Genomic DNA, 7188 nt, shown 5'->3' on the forward strand with positions numbered 1-7188 from the left:
TAAATAAATGCTTCAACATTGCTAAAAGGAAAGCAGACATTAAAGCTTTTCTCTTGCACTCATTAGAACTAGTGTTGATTTTAGAGGTTCATGATCACAGTTACAGGCAGTTAACCATTTCTAACCCATTTTCATAAAGCTATCAACTTTTTTTAAAGCAGCAGTGGTTTTGATATAACGCACAACTCAACTAGACAAACAAAAGAAACATATGACCTCAGAAAGAAGTGAACATTTTACAGATCCGTTCAGCCATTCTGTACAATAGCGGAGTAGTGGTACCATATTCATCTCTGATGCCTTACATTCTTTGGTGGTAACAGTCTTTGTCTTCCCTCTCTTTGATTAGGGGAACTGTTACCTTCTCCCAAGATGGTGGCTCACTCCCCCCGATCATTCCTTTATTTTTCTTTTCCTCTGTTGATGTCCCTTACTTTAGGGGCTGGTAATCTATGCTACGTCAATGATCAGTCTAAATCCTCTCAGCCAATGACCATGAGAGGCTACTCACAATGCCAGGATGACTGCTGTCCCGTTGCCTGCCTTCACCTGATGGTTAATTTACTATTCTAAGGACTACTTCTTTTCCCAAAAGGACACAGAACATAGAATTGTGTGGCACTCAATAAATCCTTGATGATAATTATGGGCTCACTGATTCTTATGACCGTTCCTTTGTTTTCAACTACTAGACATTTGCAGCAGTTCATTTAACTGTCATTACAACAGAAACTAAGTCTCAGGCTACACAGCAAATGAGGAAAATTCAGTTTGAAAGGGATCCCAATTTACAACATTGGGATGTAATAAGAGGAGGCCGTGGCTGAGTGGTATTATCGCTGGACTGCGAATCCAGAGACCCAGGTAATGTTCTGGGGACCCAAAGTTCGAATCTCACCATGGCAGATGGTGGAATTTAAATCTGATAAAAACAAAATGTGGAATTAGTAATGTAATGATGACCATGAAACTATCACTAATTGTCAGAAAAACCCACCTGATTGACTAATGACCTTTAGAGAAGGAAACAGCCATCCTTACCTGGTCTGGCCTACATGTGACTCCAGACCCACAATGTGGTTGACTCTTACCTGCCCTCTGGGCAATTAGGGATGGACAATAAATGCTACCTGGTCAGCAACGTCCACATCCCGTGAACAAATAAAGAAAAATAAACAGACTCGAGAAAAATAACCACTGTTTTATACGGAACGAGAAATAGTTTTTGACAAGTTGGGCCACAACTTGCATGGAGATGCAGCAAGAACAATTAACCAATCTTAATTTACAGACTAAGCAGATTGATTCTGTTTGATCAGAATGATGCCACAGGGATGCAGCAGTATTTGCCTGTCTCCACCAGCTACTTTACTTGAAGAAGGCGCAAAAGACTAATTCCTTTTGCCTATATAAAACAGGGTCTTGAGTAGTTTCAAACGTAGCTTCTAGCTCATGCAAAAACTGATGATCTTAAATTAGTTTCCAGTGAAACCCTGAGCACAACCTGGGGGGTTGGCCGTTATTTCAAAGGGAATAAAGTATAAAAATAGGAAGATTTTGCTGAAACTATAGAAGGCACTAGTCAGACAATAGCTAGAATATGGACGAACAGTTTTGGGCCTCATATCCAAGGAAAGGCATACTGGTATTGGAGGCAATCCAGGGAAGGTTCATCAGGCTGATATCAGATATGGAAGGACTGTCTTATTAGAAAAGGTTGAGTGGACTGGGCCTGTACATAAAGTGATAGAGTCATACAGCATGGAAACAGATCCTTCTGTCCAACCAGTCCATGCCAACCGTAATCCCAAACTAAATTAGTCCTACCTGCCTGCATTTGGCCCATATCCCTCCAAACATTTCCTATTCTTGTACTTATCTAAATGTCTTAAACGTTGTAACTGTAGCTGCATCCATCACTTCCTCTGGAACTTTATTCCACACATGAAACACCGTGTAAAAAAAAAAAAAACTGCCTCATTTCTTTTTTAATTCTCTCTCCTCTGACCTTAAAAATATGTCCCCTTGTCTTTCCACCCTAGGAAAAAGACAATTGCCATTCACCTTATCATTACCTCCCATTATTTTGTAAACCTCTATAAGGTCACCTCTTAACTTCCTATGCTCCAGTGAAAAATGTCACAGCCTGTCCAGCCTCTCCTTATAACTCAAAACCCTCCATTCCTGGCAACATTGTGGTAAATCTCTTCTGAACCCTCTCCAACTTAATAAAATCTTTCCTTTTACAGGGCGACTAGAACTGGACACAATACTCCAGACGAGGCCGCACCAATGTCCCGTACAACCTCAACATAATGTCCCAACGCCTATATTCAAAGGTCTGAGCAATGAAGGCAACCATGTTAAATGCCTTCTTAATCACCCTACATGTGATGCAAACATCAAAGAATTATGTATCTGAAGCCCTAGGTCTCCCAGTTCTACAACACTGTCCAAGGCCCTACTTTTAATTGCATGTCTTGTCTTTCTTTGTTTTATCAAAATTAATACCGCTCATTTATCCAAATTAAACTATTTGCCATTCTTCAGCCCATTGACCCATCTGATCAAGATCTCTTTGTAATCTTAGATAACCTTCTTCACTGTCCACTATACCATCAATCTTGGCGTTATCTGCAAAGATACAAACCATGCCCTCCATATATTTTAATACAGAAGACTGACAGGTGACCTTATTTGAAACATACAAAATTCTTACGGTCTTAAAAGGGTGGATGCTGCAAGGTCGTCTTCCTTTGTGGGAGAGTCTAGGTCCAAAGGTCATTATTGCCTAATAAGAGGTTGTACATTGAAGAGAAATAAGGAGGAACTACTTCTCTCAGAGTTGTGAATCAATGTAATTCTTTACAAAAGAGAGCTGTTGAGCCTGTGTCATTAAGTATATACAAGGCTGAGAAAGATTTTTATTTACTAAGGGACTGAAGGGTTATGGGGAAAAGGTAGAAATGTGGAATTGAGGATTAATACATCAGCCAATGATCTCTTTGAATGGCAGAGCAGACTCAAGAGCTGCATGGCGAACATCTGCTCTGAAAACCAGAAAAATATACCAATGTCAACTAATACTGTCAAAACAACGGATTTATTTAATGCCAGAAGACAGTTTTGTCATGGATTTATCAACTATGTGGCAACGGCTGCTGTACAACTTAAAGAATTTGCAAGCGTGTCCAAATTGTCAAACTCACTCGCCCACTTATGGTATACATGGAACAAAGGAGTAAAAAGCTGGAACAAAAACAAAGTTGCTGGAAAAGCTCAGCAGGTCTGGCAGCATCTGTGGAGGAGAAAACAGAGTTAACGTTTTGGGTCCGGTGACCCTTCCTCAGTAAAAAGCTGGATTTGTGCAAACGGCAGCAAATTCAGGCAACATTTTTGAAATATCAGATGATTTAATGATTTCAGCAGAAAGCAATTCAACAAATAGCACTGGAATTTGCACTGATGAAATAGCAGCAATGATCAGAAAATATTCTGGATTAGTGAAAAATAATAATTCTATTTGGACATTTTGCTTTTTACACCGAGGTGCTTGCTGTGAAAGCTATTAATCCATGTCTTCAGTGTTCTCCACACTGCAGAAATACTCATTCCTTCTCAAGTGAAGAGCAAACTCCATCTATTTTGCAATATTCTGTGAGCAAAGGGATGTACAGCAATATTCTGTGCCCTTGCTTACAGACAAAATAGCAATCTCATGTCAGAACATCCACCTGCAAATTTAATCTCAACAAAAATGTTAATGCTTGCATAACTAATTTAAAATTCTTCACTTGCCAATATGCTTGATCATGACATGTGACTGATGAAACTGGGATTCCTTACATATTCAGTGAAAAGAATAAGTTGAATGAAACTATCCAAGGTGATAGAACTCCTTATTGCTCAGCATGAAAGAACTGCTGCTTTCAAAAGCAAACTGCAATTCTGGAAAATCTTTATTAAATGGGCGACTAAAGAAAGGTTTAAGCTTCAACATAATTTAATTTAAGAATGAAAACACTGACTTCAATGTAACCAAATTATAGATGATAACGTACCTTTCTGGTCTATGGATTAAATTTAGTATTTGTTCTCCAATCTTAAACAGCATTTTGCACACACCCCTAGGTTACAAAACACTTCAGTGAGGAAATTATGAGAAACAGTCATCATCTCTGCCATACATATGAAAAGCCCAATGACATGTCATACAATTTTCTCATACACAAAGCAAAGGAGTGCAAATTCAAAATAAAAATAAAAATGCTAGAAATACTCAATTCGTCCAGCAACATATGTTGAGAAAGAGTTAACGTTTCAGCTAAGAACCTTTCATCAGAACAGCTCTTATGAAAGGTCATCAACTTGAATGTCAACTCTTTCTCTCTCCACAGATGCTGTCGGGCCTGCTGAGTTTTGCCTGCATTTTCTGTTTTTATTTCCTCATAACCAAGTTCAGCGAAATGTTGCAGGAGACATTTTGCACATGTGCTTGCCATAGATAAGTCCACATGGATAGAAACAAATAGCATTCCACAAATGTCAACATTTTTCTTTAAACAAAACTATTAACAGCTTAAAGATAGAGTGGAAAATGCACATCTTATTCAAACCAAAGGCATATTCTCTTAGTCCAGAATCATTTTTCATTTGTAAACAGTACATCATACGAGACAGAAAATATTTACATTTGTGTGACTTCATTGCCATAAGATGCTCGTTTATCTGAATTCCATTTGTTTGAGGTTTTTTGTTTGCAGTAACCCACAGAGAATAGAAGAGGAAACAAGTTAAATTTATGTTATAAAGTTGAGTTTTTTGGCTGACAGCACAATCAACTGTAGCAGCTTTATGAAAACACAAGTGTTTTTGCATAAACTAAATTAACGTACATCATTTTAAACCATAAAGTGAATGGAGATGTTGCTCAGGCATTCACTTATTGGCTTATGCTGAATTTGATAGCCTTATGTCCTACTTATTTCCAATAACATTTTTTTTTTTAAAAAGTTGCTTATACAAAGAAAAGTTTTCTTGCGTCAAGTCAATGATCAATTGAAATAGTCACTTTCAGCATGGAATATTTACTTTCAAAATCACAACATTTTTATGGCAGCTTTGTGTGTAATTCATGTTGTTATTACTATGCTCTACAAAACTATATGTACAAAACTGATGAAAGAATATTTCAAAACTACATTAAAGCTGTTGAATCAGTCAAGAAAAACATGGATATCTAAATTAGTGACCTAGCACATCCAATCACAACCTGCATTTATACAGCACCTTTTATCACAGTAAAACATCTCAATTCACATGAGTATTAAAGCACAAAATTTGACATCATCTCACATGACATTAAGGGAGGTAACCAACAGCTGGGTCAAAGGGTTATGTTTTAAGCAGCATCTTTATACAGATGTAGATTTATGGCAAGAATTCCAGGGATGAAGGCTCAGCTTCTGAAGCCACAGACATTGATACTGCTGCAGTATGGCAGAATGGAAGCAATGTAAGACTCCTGAGCTAAACGAGTGAGAGCACAGATATCCCAGGAAGGCTGCATTCTGGATGTGACGACAGAGGTCGGGACAGGCAAAGGCAACACAAAATTAGAAAACAACTTACAGGAATTTCAAAATCAAGATTTTAGTTCAACAAAAGCCAGTGCAGGCAGGTCATCACAGCTGTAACATGTAAACAGAGTTGGGGTTAATTGGAAAAGGGTGGAAGATGAAAGATTGGCTAGCAAAAGACAGAACCAGTTAAGTTTCAAGGAAAGACTTGGATGATTTCAGGTTGTAGTGATGGAGCAGATTGCTGGTTTGAAGCTCATTTCGGGGGCAAAGTTGCAGTACAGTCTGGTTCAGCCTCAGACAATTAACAAAGGGGAGGCTATGGCCGAGTGGTGTTATCGCTGGACTGTTAATCCAGAGACGCAGATAATGTGTTGGGGACCTGGGTTCGAATCCCGCCATGGCAGATAGTGGAATTTGAATTCAATTAAAAATATCTGGAATCAAGAATCTAATGATGACCATGAATCCATTGAGAATTATCAGAAAAACCCATCTGGTTCACTAATGTCCTTTAGGGAAGGAAACTGCCATCCTTACCTAGTCTGACCTACATCTGACTCCAGACCCAGAGCAATGTGACTGACTCTGAACTGCCCTCTGGGCAATTACGGATGGGCAATAAATGCTGCCTGGTCAGTGACGCCCTCATCCCGTCAATGAATAAAGAAAAAAAAAACAGCAATGCAGCCAGTGGAAAGGGGTCAGAACTGAAGACAATGTTTCCGGTCTGTCCAATCTTGAGTTCACAAGACAGCTGGCAGTGTGGTAGAGCTGGCTTGGAAGGGAAGTTGGGTGTTCAGCAGTTGGTGGAAAAGCAAAAGGCAGACCTTATGGTCTTGAAGAAACCATGACAGAGGGTTAGAAATTCGAGATGCTAGCTGACAGCTAAGGAAAAGTGAAACAACAAGGTTAGTAGATAATAAAATTCCTCTTCATTTCACTCACTAATGTCTTTTAGGGAAGGAATCTCTTAGCTGGTCTGGCCAACATCTGACTCCAACAATGTGGTTGACTCTTAAATACTCTCTGCACAATTAGGATGAGCAATCAAGTCAGCCTCAGCTAGTGATATCAACATCCCATGAACAAGTGAAAAAAATGGCTTTGCAGTTCTGATCCATTTCAATACTTCAGCAAGGCATTCAACAAGGTTCCATATGACACAACTTCAACAAGGCGCCCAACAAGATTGTGCATGGTGGACTGGTTAGCAAGGTTAGATCACATGGAATCCAGGGAGAACTACACATCTCGACAAAAAATTGGCTTCAAAGTAGGAGACAGAGGGTGGTGGTGGAGGTTTGCTTTGAGGCCTGTGACTAGCAGTGTGCTGCAAGGATTGGTGCTGGGTTCACTGCATTTTGTCATTTAAGGAAATGATTTGGATGTGAACATATGAGGAACGGTTAGTAAGTTTGCAGGTGACACCAAAATTGGTGGTGTGGTGGACAGCGAAGGAGGTTATGTCAGGATACAACAGGACCTTCATCAGTTGGGCTCAAACAGTGGCAGATGGAGCTTAATTTCTATGAATGTGACGTGTTGCATTTTGATAACACAAATCAGGGCAGGACTTATAAACTTAATGGTAGGGTCCTACCAAATA

The sequence above is a fragment of the Rhincodon typus genome, chromosome 22 (genome assembly GCF_021869965.1).
Source record: "Rhincodon typus isolate 14 chromosome 22, sRhiTyp1.1, whole genome shotgun sequence".
Lineage (NCBI taxonomy): Eukaryota > Metazoa > Chordata > Chondrichthyes > Orectolobiformes > Rhincodontidae > Rhincodon > Rhincodon typus.